The 25,513-nt window shown below is 42.6% G+C and overlaps 1 protein-coding gene across 6 annotated transcripts in view; it reads right to left on the reverse strand.

Annotated features, from left to right (window-relative positions):
- flrt1a (fibronectin leucine rich transmembrane protein 1a) overlaps nt 1–22,554 on the reverse strand; it is a 54,743-nt gene extending 32,189 nt beyond the window's left edge. For 2 of the 6 annotated variants that reach the window (XR_008606862.1, XM_055043396.1), the window contains exon 1: nt 21,506–21,754. The gene's annotated coding sequence lies outside the window, so the exon portion shown is untranslated. Of the gene's footprint in view, nt 1–15,086; nt 15,143–20,889; nt 21,021–21,501; nt 21,755–22,196; nt 22,307–22,428 lie in introns of those variants that run through there. The other 4 variants (XM_055043397.1, XM_055043398.1, XM_055043399.1 and 1 more) reach the window with 4 other exon arrangements.
- Nucleotides 22,555–25,513: the final 2,959 nt, after the last annotated feature.

Here is a 25,513-nt window from a genome sequence, read left to right on the forward strand (position 1 = left end):
TACCGCAACTGTCTTCGGCAGCCGTCTCGTTGCCCACTCCTTCAGTTGCTTCACCAATGACAAAATTACACCCTGCATATTTTATCATCCAAAAAGGAGAAAAGAGAAACAGGAAAACGTCAACTCCGTTTAAAATGTCCCACGCTGCTGCGCCTGTAAACATTTTTGATGCGAACATTTTGCAGTTCATGCGTGAGTGTGATTGGTCTGCTTGTCATGTTGCCGCCCTGCGTGCACACTCCCGCCCAGTCACTTGTCGTTGAAAAATTGATTTGATTTTAGCTGCTGTTGTGATCCTTGGTCTGCACGGTTCACCCTGTGTACACATCCAACCTGCAGCAATGTTTATGTTGTAATGCACACCTGGAGTTATGTGTACGGATGCATCAATCTGATTCCTCTTGTCCTGTGAGCAGCAGTTAGAAACAGTCAAGGCTGCCTGAATATTGAAGGGCAGCTTCCAGTTGTGGACGCTAAACAGTTAATAATGAATGAACAAAGTCTAATTATTTCGTTGATCTCCATTTTGACATGTTCGATACGTTGTTGTGACGTCTGCAAGAGGCAATGGGAAGCATAAAAGGACCTGATCTGCTCTGAATCCCCAGAAACAGAACTCGATACGGAGAACCAGCAATCAGTTTGGAACAAACGCCCAGAAAACCGAAAAACTGTCGAAACACTGAGTTTCTTTAAATCGAACCTAAAAACCCATTTGCTTAGAAAATCTATTAATATATTTGATATATATTTGCTTGATGGCATTTGACAAAATGTTTCATAATTGGTGACTGACGTTTAAACGGTGTAAATTACAGTCAACTGCCTTATTGCTGAAACGCACTGTACAAATAAACTTAACTGTTTCTTCTTCAGTCTCTGTTGCAGGTGAAATCCTACAGTAACTTGTTCTGTAACCAATTATTTAGACTGTAGATTTCTATCCACTCACATGCTGATGACCCTTCAGCTGAAGCTTATACTAGTAACTTTGTTCATGTGTAATTTTTGTAAAAGACAAACTGAATAAAAGGTGCAACGAAAATAAATTAATTGCCATCGGATGTCAAAAATTGAAGTGTTTGCACCGGCAACTCATTAGTGCTTTTTGCTTAGCAAAAGAAGATTTTACAAGCATGTGCAGCTGAGAGGATTCTCAATTCACTGATCAATCAAAATAAAATAAAGATTGCTCCAGAAGGATACAGTCCTGTTGTAGAAAGAAATAATACCTACTTCAGCTTATGGAGTTGGTCACTGACAGAAAAATCACATGCACCACAAACATCGCTCATTTTTGCAAATTGCAACGTGCCATAGGCTTCAATGTCAGCCACAGCCTGAGTCAAACATTTGCTCTGACAGTTCAGAGAGGTTTGTGCGTGGAGGCTGCTGGCCTCCAAGAATATCATTATATTTTGGGGAAAAGGAGAGAGAACGCCGCGCTGGGTTTCCCCCGAAAACTTGCTAAGCCCGGTGATAGGCCGGTCAGCCATCCGGCGGCCATGTTTTTGAGTTAAAAACACGTTTAAAGTTGACAGGAAATTTGAAAATATCAGTTGATAGTTATATGTTATTGGGAGACTGGAAGATTAATACCTGGACACCAACTACAAAGTCTTAAAAATAGGCAACAATCAAACAAAACTGGAATAAATAAACAATGCTTAGCCTGGTGGGGGAACAAGTAAAGTCTGGTGGCCCGCCAGGCTTATGTGGGAAACACTGGCTCATCGCACCGTTTTATCGCAGCTCAGTTAACAGCGATCACATGATCATCTCTGACTAAATAAAATATAGACACTGCTACAGTATAATAAGGCCTTAAACCATCAGAGAAAGCTTTCATAATTCTTTCTCCATAAATTTTAAGCCATAAGGATAAAAATATGGTAAGAACATTTTCTTTGCTTTCCAAACTGTGATTTTTTTTTTTCTTTAAACTTTCACATACCTTAAAAAGAGTAAATCAAACCAAGCCTGGCTGCCATCTTTGACGTGGTTTGGCATTGACTCAAAGCTAAAGACTGCCTGCAGCTAAAAATGAGACTCTTATGAGTAACAAGCAGGCTGCATTATCTATTTTAGAGCAGGTACGATAACCAGCTCAGACACAAATCCATTTGATTCACACTCCCTCATATAAACACGTTTGCTTAACCAGATTCGTCATGAATTATTCTAACTTTTATATCACACGTCAAGACAGAAGATCACAGTTAAAATGATTAAATGTGTTCGGTTTTGACATTTCTAATCATAAACCTGAAAGTACACTGACCCTGCGCGGCGCATCCGAGGCGTCGCTGCCGGGTTCAAGCATTCAGAAGTGCAGCGTCTATTTGTCACGCTGGCGTTCGCCCACTTGTTGAGAAAACGTTGAAGAATGACTCACCGGGCCGCATCCCTTTATTCTACATCTGTGTCGATATGAACTTATGGTTTCTGGCCTAATGAACTCCAGATTTCATATCCATCTTTGTAATAAGGGGTTTAGTACATTGAAACTGTAATAACTCTCGGTGTGTATTTCTCCACGGAGCGTTCTTATGACAGTCTGATCTCAGCCTACATTCACTTTCTTAGTCATCTTCGGATCATGCTTCTTCTTTTATTTTCCATCTACGGAGCAGAAATGCAGGTATCGTGCGCATGAAGGGAAGGCGCCGTTTCTTAATCAGCGCCAACTCGAAGTGTGCTCGCTCAGTTACTCGTCGTCTTTAAATCGGTTAACCAGTTTTATACTTTGTCGTGTGTGTTCTTATTTTCTGTCTTTCTGCTTTTCTCTCTCTCTCTCTTTCTCATTTTCGTCACTTCAAAGTTTCACTTCAAGTGTCTGAATTTTCGTGCTTTTCCAACCCTCTCCCACTCACTTCCTGATGTTGCTCATTCTCCCTTGAAAGACTTCACTTCTTGATGGCGGCATCATCACAACAACCTCTTGACAAACAAACCCCCCCACTTACGCAACAGAAACACACACACACACACACTGCGTAGGCTCTCCGCAGTGCCTCTACCTCATTGACCACAGTATATTACTTCATTAGCTATAGAGCAGATTTTACCGTTTTAAGTGAGATTAGCTTTCTTTGTCTCCTCCTGGCCTCCAAAAAGCCGCGTGCCATAAACATTCACTTCAGACGCAGAGCCAATAACCTCAATGTCAAGTAATTTTATGTTTTCCTGGCATTTTTCTATCCGCAATTCATTCCTTTATTCCCTGCGAGAGCGCGTGCTGGATGGGGTCCACGACCATCTGACAAATTGTGACTCTGATGCTGAAACTATGGCCGTAAAAAAAAAAAAAACACAATACCAGAAGTCAAAAGCTTCTGTTTCATGAAAACTGTATGACGCAATTGACTAAAACGCTCATGTATAATCAAAGAGTATGCTGCCGTGTTTTTGTATATTTAACAACACTATTGAGTAATATATATTGGAAAAAAACAAAACAAAAAAACTAACTGCGATATTAGCAATCAGACTGCTTCAGGGAAGTTTCTATAAAGGGCAGCCATTTGTCTTTCTGTACGGAGGCAAGTTAAAAAATTTAAGAGGTAGACCGGCTCCACCAGAACTCCATTTTAAACCTTCCGAGAAATTTCCAGCCCAATTGATCATCGCAGTTCATTGCACGAAGCCGGGAGCCTGTGCAGGCTCAGAGGGAAGAGGAGGGGGGAATCAGAAACACTAAACCTGTCCAGCTGGGCGCTGTCTGACTGGGCCGCCGGTTCGCTGCACCCTGACCGCGCGGCGAGAGGCTGATGTGTCGCCGTAATCCGACCCAGTGATGATGGTGCAACAAGCTCTTGTTTGTTTCCACATGCTGGTGTTGTGAAATGAATACGCCCGCAGCTGGTAAAATATGCGTTGCTTTACTTGGTCGCCATTGCATTTTTCACAGCTGGCCGCGTACGACCGGAGAGCATTAATCTGAAAACGTAAACTGTGAACAAACACAAGGCCATGGGAATTTCATTCTCAGGAGCACAAGATGGCTTGCCCATTCGGCAAAGAGTGACGTAGATGCCTCTTAACGTACAGAGGTTACAAAAAGTCCATGATTTGTGATGCAACAGACGATCTGACCAAAATAAACCATTTTAAAACTTTTTCTACCTTTAGTATAAAATATATTAGGCATATTTCAACTAAGAAACAGACAATTCTGTATGCACAGCCCTAAACGTACGACTCCTCTTATCATTTTAGTGTTGTACCTACTTTTAGTAAAGAGTAATTTGTTTTTTTTTTTTGGTGCTGTCTCTTAAACGTGCTTCTTGCTCGCTTATCTTCATTATTTCCTGAACAGGTTAAACGATCGGCTCCACTGTTTGCACCACAGCAAGTAGAATCGCACAACTTCATAATTGTGGACTCTTGTTTGACTTTCTATGTGCTGCATCTGTTACAGGACTATCAAAAGCGGCGCAGAAGCCCGAGCCCAACTTGACCAGCAAGGATGTAAATTTGGCCCGACCCGGGTCGGGTTCGGGTCAGGCTCGTAAATCTCCACTGTGCAATCATGAGCTGTGGAAAAGAAATGTCCTCACAATCTGATGCAAGTTCTGCAAGGGAGAGCCGGTGAACGTGGCCAACATACGGTGAGGGATGATGATTTTGGAACTTTTTTTTATTCATATTTGTGCTTTAATTAATTCCTCTGAATATACCGCACACTAATTAATTTATTTTTGACAGTAGTGTGAAGACTTCCCTTGTATGCGTCTTATTAATCAGTCAAACTATTCTGCTAAATGTCACACTGAGACTTCATTACAGCAGATGATATATACCAATATCCAACGCAACATAATTTCAATCTGTACAGTCATGAAACTGTAACGTATACGGAGGTTTTTTTAATATCGTGCCTTGAGATCTTGTTAAAGCACGACAATTAAAATCCCACTTGTATAAAATCGGATAAGAGGAATGGGGTCCTTATAGTAGCACAGAGTAGCAATCAGACCAAGCAGCAGTCATTTAAGCTTGGAGAAGCATTTTGTTCGTGAGCTAAAAGGAGGAGAGGAAAAAAGTGAATGAAAAGAAAGGAAGGAAGGAGTCCTGCTAGCAAAACTAATAGAGTTTGAAATCAAAGCGCGATGTAAATATGTGCACTTGCCTGAATGAGTCGGTTTGATTTGGACATTTTAACACAAACGTCCACATTTCTCTGAGGCATTTTTCTTGTCCTCTGGTTTTGGGCTGACTCCATTCAGCTCTCCTTGCAGCTAAAGGGCAGTGCCCTGTCTGCGAGCCAATTCCCAGAGCTTTCTGCGATGGTTTGTGAATTATTCATTCAAACATGATTGACTGCAGGATTGAATTACGGGATTGATTGATCGGTGGGCTCGTAAAATGGGATCCCAGTGCCCGCTGAAACCTAAGTGTGACTTGAACGACTTGAGGGGAGAGCAGCATCTCTGGTTATGGTTGACCATCAGAGTCACTGACAGTTTGCAGCAAGGAGTCAGTAAAGTTTTGATCCTGGAGGATCTTTTGTCTCAGCACGCAAAATAAAACAATTCTTGAGTTTTGGTTTGACTACACACATATAAGATATAGAAAGAGAAAAGTAGCGTGAGCAGTTGCTTTCTTTTGTTTTACCATTTAATGTTTTTTCTTTATTAAATAGATTTAACTGCGATTGCATATGTCTATGTTTTTAGTTTTGTGGCTCTGACAACGTTAGGATATTTATCCCTGGCAGTGATTCTGTCATGGTTGTATATTTAGTAACACTCATTAAAAACTGCAACAAATTTAAATTAGGATAATGAGCGTGTAAGTGTTACATTTCTTTTTCTTTTTTTGTGCTTCCTGTCGCGTCTTCTTCTGCAGCCATTTCTGCTGGACTACTGTATTTTTTGCTCAACAGTGACACCTTGTGGTGAGGTAACAAAAAGGAAGTGGCACTCAGAATGTCAAATTGAAGCCACAATGAGCAAGTATTAAGATGATTTGAAGTGAACATTTTAAAAAAATTAAAAGTGCCTTTTGATAACGCTTTACACAGGGGCAAAGGCCAAACTGGGCCAAAGAAGAAGAAGCCACTGCGTTGAGGAAGCATGCAAACACCAATTGGCTATTAGAAACAGTCAGCATCTATGCACCACAAATCTGGAACAAACTTCCAGAAAACTGTAAAACAGCTGAAACACTGACTGCCTTTAAATCTCGACTTTAAACGCACCTGTTCAGAGTTGGATTTGACACGTAATCAATTATAGATTTAAGGATTATTGGCTGAAAGTGCTGCAATTGTTTTATTTGAATCGTTATGGCACTTGACTTACTGTAGTTTTTGATTATTGATTCTATGTTGCATGACTTTGTGTTTATTATGTAAAGCACTTTGAAATGCCCTGCTGCTGAAATGTGCTATACAAATAAAATTTGATTGATTGATTAAAGAGAAGACGGAAACATCCTTGGACCTGAAAAACAGTCAACTTGTAGCAATAAAAGCACAAATGCAACAAATGCTGACTGGATATTGGACTTTTGTCCAATGGGAAACAAACAGCTAACATGTGTATGTTCATAATCTGTTGGGATTTTGAACAGTTTCTTATTCAATGGGCTTCGGTTCTCATTCACCTCTTGTATGAGATCAGCTGGTATTGAAAAAAACTATTTAAGTTGTGCAACAAATCCAAGAACCATTAAGGTCCTAATTTGTACAATTCCTACAAATAATATAAATGTTGCCATTTAGTAACCCACTCATGATCCATCCTTATTCTCCCCTTCCAACATGAACGGTTCACATGCCTATATGTTCATTTATTGCTTAGATTACCTTAAAAGTTGTGGCGTCGTCAAGAAAATATGATTTAAAAAATTAGTAGAAAGCCTTGAATCTACTGCAGTAATCATGCAATATCAAAACCTTATTACATTTATGTTTAAAAATAATAAAGATGAAATTCTGCCTAACCTTTCAACTTCTAGAAATGTGCATTAAATCTTGTACAAGAACATCTTTTCTCTTAGCTTATATTCTGATACTGATTATTAGACACATCTTGCATCTCTCAACAAATGACACAAAAATCAGAGAACAAGCCTTTTCTTCCCCAGCTGAACTGAACTTCTACCAAAAAGCAAATTGTCAACAGTTTTTCAGAGTAATGCAGTGTTATAATGTCACAGGGAATGTAAAAAAAACACTTTCTTGGTGGTTTGCAATCACATACATATCCACTGTTACTGTGGTAACTGCTAGAGCCGCTGCCTGCTGAATTGACGCTAAATGCAAGAACAATATTCAGCCAAACATCCGATTTGTGCAGAAATGTCTTTGAATTGATTCCAGCAGATTACTGCAGCAGTGGTTTCAGTCTCAGGCTCTGGTTTGATCCTCGACTGTCTGTCCTGTCAAAGCAAAACAAATCTCTGCATTCCTTGGCTTTCATTAATGTCTTGCTTTATCCCTCAAGGTTCAACTTTCAGCCTCGTTTTTTAAGTCTCTTTTTCCTGTCTGTGTATTTTATTTTCTTTTTTTCTGTCTTACATCTCCCTGTGGAAGTAGCACAATCCCAGATTACACAGAAATATTCGCTACTTGTTCACATGCGTGCGTCTGTGTACAGCCTCTTATGGTTTTATTTTTCTTTTTACACTCCATCCATGTTCCGCCTAATCCGGTGTCCCGTTATTTCCTGTTTGCAGTTGATGACCTCCAAACCTCCAATCGCTGTAACACTGAGCAATCGGGTTTCCAGGAAACACTAATCAGATCCTAGATATCCCGGACTGCTTTTTCATCCTCCATCATCAAAGAACCTGACCCAATTGTCAATTCCAATTTGGTGGAGAAAATAAAGCCGACTGCCTTTGGGAGTTTTCTTAAAATGTGGAAATTAAAGAAAGTAGCTTCAAAGCCTCCGTTTCTGAAGCCATTTAAGACTCAGTGAAATAAATATGATCGTCCAAGTCATGAATAGCAAAACTGTTTATTCAGAATCACCTTGTGGACCTGATTCCAAGCCTGTCGGTGGAAGCGGCTGCAGATTCAGACATTGGTACTCTCCACCCGGGGCGTAATTCAATTAGGGGTTGGCTCCAGTGCAACGGAAAACAAAAAATGACTTTGATGGACCTTCCAAGCAGGTTGGACTGTCTAGTTGCAGAAATGTGCTACTCAAATAAACTCGATCGATTGATTCGATCAGCAATCATTCCCGTTACGGAAAAAAAAAAAGAAAAGATAAACAGACCTCACACAAATCCAATAAACAGAAGCTAAAAAAAATCCTCTTGATAAGAAGGTAATTAGCTTTTACCTACTTAAGTAAGTTTTGTATTTATGATGATGTTCTTTCCACAAATTATCAGAGAAAGCAAGATGTCTAAGAATTGGAAAGGTGCTTTTTCATCACATGTAATAAATAAATCAACTTTATCCAAACATTTTGGGAAAATGTCTGTTGCCATTGTGTGTGTACGTTTGTTTGCTTTTGTTCAAGTTTGTGGGGAAAAAAAACAACAACAGTAAAGAAAGCCACAGCACGGATTGAACTCCATAGATTTATATTCAGTTAAGACCTCCCTCTACTGTGTGTGTTTCAGCTGACATCACAACACGCAGTGTGGACTACGGTGGTCCGCACTATAAATCCTAACACCGCATGTGAGACCCAGTAAGATTACCCTCGCAGAACGCTACAGCAAAGCCCCGGGGTGCTCGGATTAATGGAAAGCGGCGCATGGCTGAAAGAGTCTAAACAAACAGGCAGAGTCTGGACGGCTTTCCTTCTCGCGCTCGCAGAACAGTTTGTCCATCTGCCAAGATTTTAATATCCAGCAAGCACAAAATTATCATTGCAAGATCCCGCAAGATAACTTGGACATCAGTCGTCTCATCCTAACTAAACACCCTTCAAATTGTTAATTGAAAGCGATTTCAGCAGATTAAAATATATTTCAAGATGAGACTATAAAACTTGGAATACTTTATATATGTCAATATTAGTCAATTTAATAAATGTGAGAAAATGTGAAAAGCTACTCTGACATAAAGCAACTTGAAGAATTTTGCTATTGCTTTGACTAAAAGCAATAACTAAAGGCTTCAAAACAAATATAGACAGCAACATTTGTTTATTCAAACTGCAAGATACTTGATCACTGAAGTTTTTAAGAATATAATCTTAAATTTGGAGGTTAAAAAAAATCACATTGATGGAGAAGAACGGAGAAATCATCTGTCAACTTTCAGCTCGGTCAGCCGCAACGCATCGCTCAGATCATTTTCGACTGATGGAAGCACAATGCTGCCCGCCACAAAATCACCATGACGACAACACTCTTCCTTGTGGAAGTTGTTACAAGAGAAAGACGACCGAATGTTAGCTTTTCTTCAGCATCTGTGAGGTCAAGGGAAGTACAAACATGAAAGAAGCTTTTGTAGAGCAAACTATGTTTTCTATAACAGTGACATGTGAAAAAGAAAGAGAGAGAGCAAAACTTAGAACAGATAACAGGAAGGATAAAGTCATTATAGCTCAGTGGCTCTATTTCCTTAGCCTTCAGATGGATTTGGACAGCAGTCTATTGTAATCTCCAAGCAGAAGTAAGAATCTATATTATCTAGGAAAAACACACAGAGACAGCGGTTGTCGAGGTGTTAGCCATGCTAACTGTGCAAATTTCTACTGTAAGATGCAGAAATACTAGACTTTTCTGGTGTGGATGGCAAAAAGCCAGAGCACATATCTTTTCTGACAAAGAAACACAAGTTTGCAACAATGCCAATTCAATGCCTTACAAAAATCAGAGATCAGCACGCAGATAAAAATTCATTAAGAATTTCATTTAGGATTACTTCTGAGGTATTTTTCCATTTAACCTTTATATCTAGTTTTCCAGAAAGAAAATGACACTAAAAACAGACCCGTTTTCCATAGACGCCTAAACGTAGGAAAGACAAGAGAACATGTCATTCCGGTTAGGCAGATGTGTGTCATCGACAGCGAGGTCATTGCTACAAATGAGCTCATCCCCTAAAATCACCCATATCTACAGTCAGACAGATTAAAGCTGCGACATGAGGATCTATGTTATAGTCTTACGATCATGCACAATGAGGAAGACATTTACTTTATCCTCACTGTTACTACAAGTGTGTGGCATCTTGGGGTCACCCGGTCTCCAGAATAATTTTTTTGAACACACTGGTTCCGATAATTGCGGAGAGAAGCTTTGGCATCCTCCAACCCAGTTTTCATCTCGACATGTTGTTGCTGGTAATGTTTCATATTACGCGAGGCCTCTGTCGCCAGACGGCTTCATTCGGGACTCAGTTAGAGGCTTTTTGTAAATGTGTTCCTCGCATGTTTTGGTGACCACAAGCGCTTGTGGGTAGCGGGGAGGGTAATATGTTCCCTGCATATGTATCCAGAAAAACTAGAGAGGGAGAATAAAGGAAAGCATCATTTGGAGACACGGAGCTGCAGCGTGCATGAGTCATTCACGTTCAAATGTGTATTTTCTCAAGTCAGTTGGCAAATATATGCGTTTGGGCTGGCACGCCGGCTGTACCCTACTGGCTGCCAGCTGTCACTCAGGAAGACGGAGAGATGGCGGATTGAGAGGGAGAGCGGGGAGAGATAAAGGGGGTGGCGATGATGTGAGGACACGAGCCCCGAGGCTTTCTCCCTCTCTCGTTTCTCATTTGTCTCTGCGATGATAACAAAAAAACATGGCAGCTCGAAAGGAGCGAGGTCGACATCAGAAGGCAAACGGCACAGAAGAGAAGAAGGAAGGCGAGGAGGACGGGGGTGAAACGGGAGAGGCGTGACATATTTCAGAGTTGTTAGCAAAGCGCGCCGGCCACAACATTGAGATTCTTAATGCATTAGCCCAAATGAGCAAACCTCAGGGTTCTCCTCAGCATTCGCTACAAACGTGATTTTTTATGCAGACGTCCAATTGCTTTGTTTGCAGAGGGCCGTACGCTTTACTCACGGCCCTCTTGCAGTATTTATTACAGTTCTCTTCTGACTAATTAGGATGGGCTGCGGGGGAAATAAAGCTCCTCTGCAGAAAGAAAAGCTCCTCGCAAGGAACAAAAATTCATTTTAGCCTGAACAAAAAACAGGCATCCTTTTGGGTCCAGATTCTCTCTCTCTTTTTTTCCTTTTTTCTCTCTCTCTCTCCAATTAGGAAGAAAACGGGCCCCTGCTTCTCATGCCAGCGATGACAGGCAGGTTTCAAAACGCAATGAAAGAACAAATTCATCACCGCCAGTGAAAGAGGGCGACGTGAGAGGTCTCTTTTCTGTGCCACGCTTGGCAGTGAACACTTGGAGAGCGTGTAGAGTCAAGCGCCGAGGCAAACTCTGTGTACTGTACCTGTTAGAACGTGACGACAAGCCAACTACGGCTACTGCGAAACCCCAACATCTTGGAGAAAATACTGCTTCCTGCCTGAACGTGACAAATGATGGAGCGGTGGGAGAAGTTGTGCACCTCTAATGGCGCTGGCGGGACGAACAGCACGCCGCCCAGAATCTGATGCCATGGCTCTGACTTTTACGGCATCAATCAACCTGCGGCATCGGAGCTGGATTTTCATAGTTGCTCTGAGAAAAGTGCGAAGAGCTTATTTGAAAATGCCTCATATGTCTAAAACAAGCCGTACATTGTATTTGACGGGAGGAAAGCTGATATTCTGTGCTTCGCCGCAGAACGCTTATTGATTCACAGCCTTCCATATCGGACACGCAACAAGCTAGCAGCTCATGTTCCGCTTTATAGGAAATATAAATATTTTATACATTGAGCTTCCGAGGTTGCAGCCGATTTATCCCGTTTTATTTGGGTATTTTGGCAGCAGACTAATTACGCAAAGTGGCGCGAACTAACCTAGCCAAAGAGACTCATCTAGAGATTTCAGAATACCAATATCCCATGATTATCTGTTTTATGATTATGTTTATTCATTTTATGTGCACGTCAGAGAGATATATCAAATAATGTTGAATTTTTGTCATATCAACATCTTGAGTTTTATTTTTATTTCCTAGACCCGCCCTTCAGGAATAACTCTTGTGATTGGTTGAGATCAGTTTCCCCCTTTCTCATTGGCTGGCAAAAATTCTGTTTTTGATTGACTGATTGATCCCTGTTAGTGTAAATCTTGTCTGCACCAAATTATGCAGGGAGCTTTGATCCAGTGAAGAAACTTGACCTGATTGATTCAACCTGGACTGATCATCCTGTCAACCTGTGATGACTGTTTAACACAGTGTGTTCACAAAGATGTTTAAACCCATTATGCTTTCTTGAACAGGTTAGAAAAGGCCTGTGGGCCATGCAAACATGTTCAGTAGACATTTTTGCACAAAATTCTTCTTAAATGAGATGTTAGCTCTTTTTTTAACTAAAATTAGCTGTTTCAGTCACTTTAAATCCATCTATTTTGCTGCTGGCCATGGCCCTCCATCAGTCCCAGTGCTTGTGAAAACAGCTGCAATTATACAACTATACATCTCTGAAAAGCAGAAGTAGAGCCTTCTGCACAGCCAACAACAATGCAGCAAGTGGTTTCTGAATGATAAATCAACAGCAAAACACCTGTCTTTTCCAGCGGCCATTGTACAGAGCTTCCAGCGAAAAAAAACAGCTGACCAAAATGTGCTGGAGCTCATTTTTCATAAAACATATGAACTTATTTCCAAAAAATGTCCGGGTGGTGGTATGTTTTTTTTTGTTGTTTTTTTTTAATAACTGCTGTTTTTAGGGTGTGGGGTTTCAGCCCAAACAAAAATATAAACATGCGAATGGCAGATTATACGTATTAGGTCCATATTTAATAAACACTGCAAGATGCCTTTTTTGTGTTTTTTTTCCCTCACCTCAGACCTGTTTAGTAATTTTTTTATTGTTTTTTCTTTAGCATTAATAAATTTGCTTCAAATCCAAAGTGAGAAAACTAATTTCATTCCAAAGCCAAAGCAACAATCCCCTTAGTTGGAGTCCCTTCATTTCCTTTTACAGTTAGTTCATAAACTCCTACATAAGCATCAAAATAATACCTTGATATCAGAAAGTGGGAGTGAATTAACTTTTAGGGTCGTTAATCAGCTCGATGCCTGTGGAAATATATTAATTTCTTAAAATCTAAGAAGTCTTTCCCCCTTCCTTTAAAACTGTGAAAACCTTAATGGAGAAATGTGATTTATGCTGATCTGATTTGGATAACCATTAAGTAATCTGAGTAATGGACATTAAAGTTGTTTAATGTACCTCGTACATTGTGCTGCATTACAAATAAAACTAATGATGTGCACACAGTCTGTTCATAAGAGACTGGATTCTTTGAGACACTGGCTTAGCAGATGATTAAACAGCACTTACTGAATTCTGCTGGATTTATTTGCTTTAATGTCAACAAATGTCAGTCCTTTTGGGCTGGAAAAAGCTTCCTCCGTCTCTTATTTAGTTCATATTTTAAAGCAAGCCCCATCAGCTACTTCTGGTTTTTGTACCAACAGCTAAAGGTCACAGCATTTTAAATGCCTCTGCTTTTAAATAAACTGATTTTGTTGAAATTGGTCAGACAAGTGTTAGTCAGTATGAGCTTCACCTCAGACCACAATATCATTTTTTTCTTTTATTACACATGTAGATGATTAATAAACTGCCAGGGACAAAAATGATATCTCACAATGTTTCAGCACGTATATGTCCAGATTAAAACTCTGCATTTCTATCAAGGCTGAGATTGTTAGATTAAAGAAATATGCAAAGTGATTCGTATACCAGTCTTATGCAGCAATGTGTTGTGAGATTTATATATACATATATAAAAAAGATACTCGTGTCTTCTAATTCAGCTAACTTGTTTTTAAAACTGCACGTTTTATAATATATTTCCTTCCTATCTGTAGCCTCAGCCTGTTACTGAAAGGAAGATGGGATGAATATTAAAACTGTTTCAGTCTCCCAACACAGCAATCTCATGTACGAACAAGAAAATATTGCCGAAGGCAAAAAAAAATAAAATAAAATAAAGAACAGACTCTTTTGAGACAGACAAATTGCGATTCTGCTCCAGCTGAGTTTGCTCTCACAAGTAGCTTTAAACTATTGGTGTCTGTTCCTGCAAGGGGTGGACGTTCAACATTAAGCTGCAGGAACATTTGGACGTACGAGAAGCAAAGTCGTGTATTTCGAAGCGTCGCTGCATCGTAATAGAGCTTTCACCAACACTCATCGTTTATCTGCCAGGGATTGAGTTCCCGTTATCACGGCATGTGATTTTCCCACTTTACTTATGACAAGTATCAACCATGGCTCAATTTCAGTTAGCTTATAAAAGCTAACAAATAGCTCTCTTTTTTTAAAAAAAACGTACATTTCAGTGTTTCAGTATGTCACATACTGAGACTTTTTTTTAAACTTTATGCAGCCTTACGGCAAGACTTTTCTCCCAGTTGATTCATATCACTCATTATCAAAAGTTACATCCATCACTTGTAAGACAGTTTTTGAATGATTCAGTTGCAGTTAGCTAATTATTTATGTAGTAAATAGCTCTTATTTAAGTGGTTGTACATCATTTTTAGATAACTATTTAATATTTTAACCACACATTTAATATGTTTCTGTAGTAGTGGTTGATTTTTTTAAACTAATTTTCTACCAAACTGACTAAAACACCATAAACCTAAACGCAGGATGCTAACAGAGTCGATTAGCTTGCTGGAAGCTAAGTGAATATGTTAGCATGATGTCTTTTGGTCAAACGTCTCTAAATTTGTAAATGGTTTGTCAATGCTGTTAACTTAACATTTTAAAAATGTCATTGATCTAGTCACAATATAAGCTAAAACAAAAAAAAAAACATTCGATATTATCAAAGCAACGCTTCTCTTTTTGCTAATCATTTTAATGGTTCAGTTTCACTTTCTGTGCCTTTTTAAACGCAGCATTCAGCAGTAGGATTTACAGTTTTCACTCAAACACACAGGCAGAAAAAGTGTGTTTTTCAAACGTGTAAAACTAGCTTTTTAATGTCCAAATCAAAGAAAAAGCATAAAATTACTTTCTGGAACGGAGAAGACGCACCTGCTAACATCTGGTTGAAACTAAGCAGCAACGTCTTTCCTTTAATTGTCCTCCTCTTTCCACAGAGCCCTAACAGAGACGCGCTCCAGCTGACTGCTGGTGGACGGCTAACCGAGCTTGGAAATGGAGGCCTAAATTGAATGATGTGCCACCCCACTCCAATGTCACCATCGATCTTCACAAACAGCTGCCTTGGCCGCTTCAAACAGACAAAATTGCATCTGCCAACAATATAAGCAACACAGACAGCATTTTCCAAATATAAAACTCAAAAATAGAGCCAAGCCTGTCCTTCATTAAAGGGATGTGTAAATGTATATTATATCTACTAATAAGCTAATTATCAGTCAATACATTACCCACTACTCACACCATTTCTTTCAGTTGAACAAAATGAATGAGCTGGATGAAGGATATTTTTGTTTTACATATTTATGCTAAAAGTGAAAGTATTTACAACTCCCTGGTGGGTTGTAATGCCTCACTACTAAATCAAATATGATGCATTTTTTGCAGTCAGCGTAGCAAGAATCAGCAGCAATTACAAGACAACTGGAAATGTTTTCATCTCCCTTCATGTTTTATTTGCCTTGGAAGCGTTTCGGTTTGAGGAGCATGTGCTGATCCTGTCATTCCCGCCCCGCCAGATAAACAGCAACTCGTAAAACCCGGGCTTCTGCCGCGCAGGGTGGCGGGGAAGTTTACAATAAATGTCTGGATAAATCCACAAAACACGGCGTTGCCAACTCTCCTCCAGTGAAATACGCTAATAACCGCTCGAGAAGTCGCACAGCGAAGCCGAGGCGACGCCCTAATTTACATGTGGATTAGGTTAATGGCTGTTTATTAGCAGAATGAAAGAACTTACAACACGATTACGGGGGGAATGAATTTTGCGACTTGGAAACGGGTTGCAACCGGGTTGTGGAGACGTGGGAAGAGAGCCGCCTTCTGTCGCTCAAACCAAAGTCCTACGAAGAAACCGATCCGGTGGAATTTGAAGTTTTAAGCAGCAGCTTAATGTGTGGTTACCCTGCAAATGTTCCAACTAATGAATTGTCAGTCATGCACCAACAAAAGCCACAATGGCTCTTCCACCACTTCAAAATGCTATAAATAAACAAAACCAGGGAGCTTATTAAAATACCTGACACAGGCACATGAAAAAATACATATTATAATATACATCTTCAGTGGCTCTAAAACATGGCGTTCCACTGGGTTCTGTTCTTAGCCTTGTTTCATTTTCTTCCTTTACGCCATCTTTTCTCATCATATAGGCATATTTTCTGTCACAGCCATTCCCATAGATGTTCAGCTTCCTGCTACATCAGCACAGCGGTTAATCATTGTTTTATTCCCTCCCACATATATGAATGTAATTCTGTTTCTACGCCTCGCTAAAAGGCATTTTCAACTTCCTTTAAACCGAAATGCACTTCAGCGTGAAGATCCCCATAATTTTTTTCTTGAAGCTCAGTTCTTAACCTGCCGTTTAAATATGCTAGTCCATTTTCTGTTTCAATTACATCTTCCACATTTTATGTGGCTTGTCTTGTTTTGCCACTCTGCAAAAAATACAGCAGGAATTACAAATTTTGTTCTAACTCCAAATCAATATTGAGTACAGATGCTTCATGGCAAAATCGCTTTCATTTTAGCGCTAATATCTGTTTTAAGATGGATTCTTTGTTCTCACAGATTCCCACCTGCTGCCCAACACACACACATGCACACACACAGTTGTCAAAATTCTTTCACCTCCAGTAGCAACAATGGATGCAGGCGAAGGCTGTCACTCCTCTAATGACTGTGCTGTCGTGAATATAATGGCGGTGCCGTTGCGTTTTATAGACAGGAAGTCCTCACAGTCCCCATGCGAGCAGAAAGCGCCGACACTCAGAGCCACTAGCAGCCCCTCGCCGATCTCAAACGGCGTCACGTCCATCCAATTCTGCGAAGCTGCTCTGCAGCCACGTAGAGGAGCATGTGATGGGGAAAACAAAGACATAAGGTGGAGCTGTGATGTTGCAGATATGCATTTCTCATTTGCCTGCTGCGATTATCTTCCACGCATCGTCTCCTCGGCCTGTTTCAAAAAGCTAAGCCGCGGCTGCTTCGTGATGTGTTTGGCGGCTAATCTGTCAGAGATCAGGACGAAATGATCTGTCCATCAGTCAATAACATCAATACGTCAAACGTCAGCCGGTAATGCAGCCTCGCTTTCACGGCCGACTGAAACGAGCACTTATGATTTAAGACGAGCTTATCACTGGCAGCAAACAACGCGGCCCTCTGATCTGCTACAGGTTGCCAAGTGAGGTACTCTTGCAGCTCTGGTCATTACTGAAAGTAAGCCTGAAGGCCAAATGCAATTATAAACGGCTCCCTACACATTACCCTGCTTATTGCATAAGCTGCAGACCTAAAACATTGTGTGCCTGCCAGCGTACACCGTTTCTAAAATATTTGTTGAGCAACGTAGGCGTTATTAGCAAGCACCTTGGTATTGCATCCTTGAAAACTTTTGTAGCTGGAATTGATTGTGAAACACAAACCCAATTTGGAGTATTTCTTTGGCCTATATGGCTTTTCTTGCCGCTTCTACCAGGAGACTCAACGTTGTTCAAACAACGTCATTTTGTACCATGTAATTTCTCCTGATCAGGAACCTTCTCATTTCACAGGTTGAAATAAGAAATGCAAAGATGGGACAATCATGCACCTAATTATTAGGTGTAAGAAGTATTTACACTTAAAAACTTAATATTGTGTTTTTAGGCATAAAAAACTGGCGAAGTACTCGGCACAAGCTAGTGCAAGTTTTTTTTCTTTTACTTAACTAAAAATCAATCACATTGAACTAATTTTGTTCACTATTGTAGCAATGATGTAAATCAGTAAGACAATAATAAACATCTCCACTCCAAAATATATAATGTTTACAAAAACTACCCAATAATCATTTAGGGAGTGGGAGTATCTCAACATAGCTGCCTCTCACAACATGGTGGCGATGATGTAAAATACTGACCCCAACGTGGCAGCCATCGCTTTTTCCCCAGAGGGCAAAGCTGGGAGTGATGTCAAACCCCAGGTTCTCTTTGGGTGTCAGACACTATAACCCGATAGACCCAAATGTTATTTTGGGACAAACAACCATCAGATATCCATCAGATAACAAATAGTCGCTTTCAGAACATTTTAAAATGTTGGGATCGGTCGGTGAGCTTCGACTTTTTCTGTTGGATCGCCGAATCCAGTGTTTTAAGGGGATTTCTCCGATTGAAGAAATCCAACTTCCGACTTCAATTAATTTGTCGTCCGGTCATTAGAGTGAGGATGAGAAGCCAATATTTATTTTTGATTTAAGTTTTCTTGAACGCGTCTTTCAGTTATATTGTCTTTTCAAATGGAACGGATTGGTCCATATTTAATGAGTCAGCATAATAACCTGAACTGGGTTGTGGATGGTGAAGGGGGCGAACAGTAATAGTGTGAACAGTAAAATATGGAATAACATAAAACCGAACAGGCAATCAGAAGTTTTGTTCTCCTGTAATAAATCAATGTCCTCGGCGGCGTAAACAGCGTTTGGCAATAACTTTAAATCAAACATCAAACGCAACACATCACACAAAGACTCGTAGCACTACAAAGACTCCGCCTGCAACACTTTGGGTCTGGTCTGTCTGCAAATGAACAAGACACAGCCGTGCCATTCAATAACTGTGTTAATATCAAAACATCTAATAGCAGTGGAAGAGGCTGCATTGTGCCCAGGCGGCTCATGCATTTGCAAATCTCAATAGCTCGCGTCTATTGATGTGCGATGGAGAAATGCAAATCAGTTCAGCAACCCAGAGCAGCATCAGCGGCAGAGCTGCTGGAAGGATTTTGCTGTATTTATTTTATTTATTTATTTTTTTAAAAAGGTGAGTGGAAGTCGTATGACTGTGCAATGTAATCAGCGAGGCCATTCAGCACTGCTGCCATGATTACTGCCAGACGGAGGCCTCGCTGCCAGCGAGTCAGAGGCCATCCCGTCCAAGAATACCTCTTCCAGCATCCACGAGATGAATTCCTTTGGAGAAGCCATCTGTTTGTCTATCGCCCGAGTGCTACGAGCACAGGTTAGATAGATCGAGCCATTACATCAGGTGTGTCTCTAGCCTCTCCTCTTCCATGGGAGCCCTGGTTTTGTTTTCCTCTGTCCCCTTTCAGTGCAGGGGATTGTTTGGAAAGCTGCGATATGGAGGAAAGCCGGCGGCGTTGATCATCCACGTTGTTCCTCTTCCATGATCAGTCAGTCCTACTTAAATTTTGGTCTTGTTGGAGGCGTTTAAGAAGCAGCAGTTCAAGCCAACCCACTGGGTGTTTGTTTGTTGTACCTTTGCAGTTTTAGGTTATTTTGTACCCCGACTTTGTGTCAATGGGTATCTCTATGATAAACCCTTAGAAAACTGAGAATTTAACTGTTTTTTTTTTGTATTTGACTCATCGTCTAAAGAAAGAAAACCTGCTTTTATGACTTCAACATATATTATCAATCAGCAGGGGTTCCATCTCGAGTTATTTAGAAGAGCGAAGGTCTTCTAATGTGTCGTATTTATACAACTCAGAATGCCAAAGCAGGGATCAAAACTCAAATAAATGGGAAATTTTGAAGAGGCAACACAGAGAAATAAATTATACACAGTCTGTGAGCATATATATATAAGTAATAACCCCCATAACCCATGAAAACATTAAGCTACAAAGAAAACTAAATGGCTACTTAACAGTCTTAAGTCAGCAATAGTGTGCAATGAGATTTTCACAGAACAACCTTGAATCAAAACACTGCGGCCTCATGGTCCGCCTCATCCGCTGCTCTCCCTTGTAGGAAGGAGGGAGTACTGCACCACACACACACACACACACACCTAAGGATTCGACGTAGAGGGACCTACGAACCTAAATGTGGAGTTTTGCGGCTGTGGGAGGAACTCCCTGAAATACGCAAACTTCATGTCAAAAGACCCAAGGATGCGACTCGAACCCACTGCCTTCTCGCTGCCAAGTCACTGCCCCACCCTGCAAAACTAGAAATGCCAACAGTTGTGCTGCTTGAGTGTCAAACCATCGCCATCCATGTGCTACAAGGCTGGAAATTTCTTCCAACAACCAAACGCATTTACTCTTTTTTTTTTAAAGCGAGGAAAAAATGTGTTCGGCGAGCTGACCACCGCCATCCAAAGGGCGTGAAGTGTGATGAAAATCTTTTTGTAGTCCTTGAGCTAAACTCCAGCATAGGTACAGTTCACTCAGGCCCAGTTTGCTGACAAAGATCCCAAATTATTTGCGTACAAGTGCAAAAAAGAAGTGGGAAGGGAACAAAAAACCGGCAACATAGATACACAAAGCGAACGGTGCAAGCTGAGCCCAAATTGTTCAAATAGGACGGCAAACAATGCAAAAAGAAAAATTGGCTGCATTGTTGTCCATCATCTTTTCTGCTCACCCTCTGATTTTGTAAAGCAAAAAATATTTCTCAGTTTCATGTTTAGATCTGCATCGTGGTGTGTTGGTTTCAGCTGTTTAACAACCCTAATGACAATTTAATGGGCATAAATGGTGGTAATGTGTGTGTGTGTGTGTGTGTGTGTGTGTGTGTGTGTGTGTGTGTGTGTGTGTGTGTGTGTGTGTGTGTGTGTGTGTGTGTGATGCTGTCACAGGCTTTATAAACGCAGTAATTCTGTCCACAAGTCCACATCAGATAAAGTCAATGGGAATCCAGCAGGGCGGGCCTTCTGAAACTCACCTGATCAAGTTGTTGATCAGTCAACACCAGAGGGAAAGGAAGGAGATAAAAGTCTGCACTAACAATAGAGAGCACGACATCAACAGCTCTGCTCAACTATATCTAGAAATAAATCACTCGATTCAAAGCATCTGAGAGATTTGGGAAAAAATAAAGATAACAACAACCGCCTCACTGTGATGTTTCTTTGGCGCTTTTCGCATGAAGCTAATCAATCAGTGCAAAATCCCCGAAGCTCTCCCCTCTTTTGTTCCGTTTTTTTTTTTCCTGTCTTTTCTTTTCACGCCCACTGGGCCTCGGAACCAGGACCCGGTCCTCACGTCGGGCTGCCAGCTTCTTCCCCTCCGCTGACAGCCGCATCCTCAATCATCCGCCTTGGCATTTGCGGAGAGCGGCGCGCATTGTCTCACAGACGGACCTGATTGTTTCCTGAGCCGTGCCGCGAATATCGGCCGAGTAAGAAAGGTTAGGAAAAATAAAACTAAAACAAAAAACCGGAGATACTTGTTGGGGAGGGGGGGGGATACAGCTCCTGAGGTGACTTTTCTCCTTCGCGCAGATTGGGAGGATGGAAAGCATATCGACAGTCCGGGCGCATCAATCAACGCTCACCTACCGGATGGTGTTTGGGGCTGCCGCTCTTTTCTCTTCTCTTCTCTCTCTCTCTGTTTTTTCCCCCTCGGCTGGTTCAGGCAAAGTCTCCCCCCTCGGATTCGGCCACCTTTTCTCCGCCCCCCCACCCGGCGCGCTGTCCTCCGGAATCAGGCGCGATCTCGCCGCCGTTGTATTCCCATGCGTGGACGCCACCGCAGTTATGAACGCTCCAGTAGATGAGTGACTGGATGCAGCCCGTCTGATCATGTGCTGCCAGCCCCTTCCCCTCTCGGTCTTTCTCTCTCTCTCTCTCTCTCTTCCTCTCTCTCTCTCCGTCTACTCTCCCTCCGCCCGATTATCTCCCCGCTGCGGCACTGGCTGCACGGTGATACGGAGGCATATGAAAACGAGCCGGACTCGCCCGCAGAACTTGTGCGAGGAAAAACCCGTCCACTGTTCCAGCTGAGACTGGTGACGGACAGAAAAGGGGGAAAGGTGCAAAACTGTCGAAAGCCTCTGTGCACGCTTTGAACAGTGATCTATCTGTGATGCACGGTTTCATTTTTATTATTATTATTTAAATAAATACATAAGTTTATATAAAAAGCGCAGGGTGCATCTTTAAATGTGCCCCTTTCACTTTGATGCCCCTAAAACGCAGTTTTTAGATGTGGCACAGGTACAAAAACGCTGGAATGAAATGGCTTAATTACCTCCTGCTGTTGTGTCGATCAGATCTCCAGAGCCTTGCTAATGACCTAATTATTCTATTCAGGTGTGGTGCAGCAGATGCAGGTCTAAAAGTTGCAGGACCACCCATGCTCTAAAAGAAGTAAAACAATAATAATCATCAAAAATGACCCTTATTTTTGGTCTCTTTCCGCCTGCGAACACCGTGACCCTCTAGCAGAGCTGGGACTTTGGTGTGTCTCAGTTTCGGGTCACCTTTCTGTAGTCCACAGTGTTTCTAGCAGAGTTCACAGGCCGCTGAGTGACACCGTTTCCTTTTCCGTCATCAAAACATCCGTGGAAAATCAGATTTCAGGGCAGAACATCAGCGCATCAAATCAGTCATTTAGGAAATACCTGTAAAAAAAAAAGAATGGGTTGGCCATTCGGTGGTTGCCTTGTTTCCTTCTCGGTCAGTTGGTTAAACACTGCTGTGATCTGTCCTCCACATGCAGGCCGAAGTCCATTTTGTGGCTTGTAGTGAACTTTCTTCCAGCCCCCCTAAATACTCCTGCAGTTTGGTGTTGATCCAAACCACAAACTCAAAAATCATCACATCCCTTCGATTCCCTCAGAGGACACAGACAGCCTCATGTTGCTGTCAGGATGCCTATTAATGGAGCACGCTGCTGGCACACAGTGTCACAGCTTCAAGTCTCCCCCTTTAGACAGAGCAAATATCATAAGATAGGAGTAGATGCAGATTCTTGTAAGTCACCGTTGGAGCTCAAACCCCGAGTTTCCACTGCCTGCCACTTTATATATATATATATATATATATATATATATATATATATATATATATATATATATATATATATATATATATATGTACATAAAGCCTTGCCCTCATTAATGTTGCAGCCCGGGTAGCAGAGAGCACAGCTACCAGTGGTTGTGTTGTACTGGCTAATGTCAACAACCTTGTTTGAGTTCATGACTCAGTGTCAGCAGCTGATGTTGGTTTACAGTCGCTCGCACATTTTCAGACGTGTTAATTAAATGTGCCTGCCTGGTGATATAATATGGACTCGCCTCGTAATGCTGTGTGCTCAGAGTGATAGCGTCGCCGTCCTTGAGGACCGGGTCTGTCTGGCTCTGGGCTGGGCCGGCTGCTGGCGTTGACCATCAGAACGGGCGAGCACGCAGCTGCGAAACGCAAACACAAGACAACGCTGGCCTGTCATTTTTTTTGCTAGTAGCTTAAGCTAACCTGAATATTTTCGAGCCTCCTCCTGGTCGACGGACAAATGTCGACCATTTTGAAAAGCTCATTTTGTACCTCTTCTGTTTATTTATGTATTTTTTTTCAAAAAAAATATCTCACAACAATATATATACATAGATATATATGCAATATTTTAATGAACCAGAGTGGGAACTTTTTGTCATAATAAAAGGTGGACAGTTTCCTAACCCTTTGGTTTATTTGCTCTATAAAATCTTTTAGTCTGCAACAAAAAGGAAACCTTTCTTCAAAAATGGAGTAAATGTGATCTAGTTTTTTATGTTGTTGTTTTTTTAAGTAAAAAGCTGCTGGCTTTTCTTGTGTTAAGAAAAGATTAAAAATTCCCACTGGAGGGTGAAATTTGTACCACTGCACACACAAAATTGCTCCAAGGTAGACAAATGGCCCCCGAGCCGCACTTTGTACCCCCCTGCAGCACGGCCTCTGAATCTGAAGTTCCAACCTCGTTTGTTTCCTGGACTGAGGACCGGATGCCACTATAGATGAATATTTGAGTGTCTTACCTTCTGTCATAAAATGGTGGTGGTGAGGTGGTGAGGCTGACGCTGGAGACCCAGGTAGGTGTATGGTGAGTAATTTAATGAAAATAAGTCCACAAAAACACAGAGTCAATAAACAATAGTCCGCGGCCAGGCAGCACGGCTGAGCAGAAGCCAGGGCTCACACCGGTAGCAACTGGTCTTAAGGGCGGCACAAAAAAACAACGACAATCTGACAAACAACGACAAGGACCCGACGAGGAACAAAGGACACAGGAGGGACTAAATACACTGAGGGTAATCAGGAGAACAAGACACACCTGGGAACAATCAAGGGGAAGACAGGACAACGAGGAGAACTCAGGACACAGAAACTCAGAATTAAACACAGAACCTGACAGTACCCCCCCCTTAAAGGGCGGCTACCAGACGCCCAAAAACAAAATCCAAAACCCAAAAACCAGGGTGGGCGGAGGGGCGACGGAAGGAGGGCCAGAGTCCAGAAAACAAAAAACTACCCACAAAAGGTGGGCGGAAACACAAGGAGGGGCCAAGAGTCCAAAACTAAACAGAAAGAGGGCAGAGGCGTCGAGGGGGGTCCGGAGGGCGTCCTCGGCCCCGCGGCAGACCCACGGGGGAGGTCCGGAGGGCGTCCTCGGCGCCCGCGGCAGACCCCACGGGGGAGGTCCGGAGGGCGTCCTCGGCGCCCGCGGCAGACCCCACGGGGGAGGTCCGGAGGGCGTCCTCGGCGCCAAGGAGCACTAGGGAACTCGGGAGGAGCACTAGGGGACTCGGGAGGAGCACTAGGGGACTCGGGAGGAGCACTAGGGGACTCGGGAGGAGCACTAGGGGACTCGGGAGGAGCACTAGGGGACTCGGGAGGAGCACTGGGAGACTCGGAAGGAGCACTAGGGGACTCGGGAGGAGCACTAGGGGACTCGGGAGGAGCACTAGGGATCTCGGGAGCACTAGGATCTCGAAGGAGCACTAGGGATCTCGGAAGGAGCACTAGGGATCTCGGAAGGAGCACTAGGGATCTCGAAGGAGCACTCTCGGAAGGAGCACTAGGGATAGAGGCTGCCGGAGCAGCGGCACGAGGAGCAGAGTCCACGGAGGCCGGAGCGGAATCCGGCGGAGCAGGAGCAGGAGCCGGAGCGGAATCCGGCGGAGCAGGAGCAGGAGCCGGAGCGGAATCCGGCGGAGCAGGAGCAGGAGCCGGAGCGGAATCCGGCGGAGCAGGAGCAGGAGCCGGAGCGGAATCCGGCGGAGCAGGAGCAGGAGCCGGAGCGGAATCCGGCGGAGCAGGAGCAGGAGCCGGAGCGGAATCCGGCGGAGCAGGAGCAGGAGCCGGAGCGGAATCCGGCGGAGCAGGAGCAGGAGCCGGAGCGGAATCCGGCGGAGCAGGAGCAGGAGCCGGAGCGGAATCCGGCGGAGCAGGAGCAGGAGCCGGAGCGGGGTCCGGCGGAGCAGGAGCCGGAGCCGGAGCGGGGTCCGGCGGAGCAGCAGCCGAAGCCGGAGCGGGGTCCGGCGGAGCAGGAGCGGCAGCCGGAGCGGGGTCCGGCGGAGCAGGAGC

This window comes from Poeciliopsis prolifica, unplaced genomic scaffold, assembly GCF_027474105.1.
Source record: "Poeciliopsis prolifica strain line A6 unplaced genomic scaffold, Auburn_PproV2 SCAFFOLD019, whole genome shotgun sequence".
NCBI classification, from domain to species: Eukaryota; Metazoa; Chordata; class Actinopteri; order Cyprinodontiformes; family Poeciliidae; genus Poeciliopsis; species Poeciliopsis prolifica.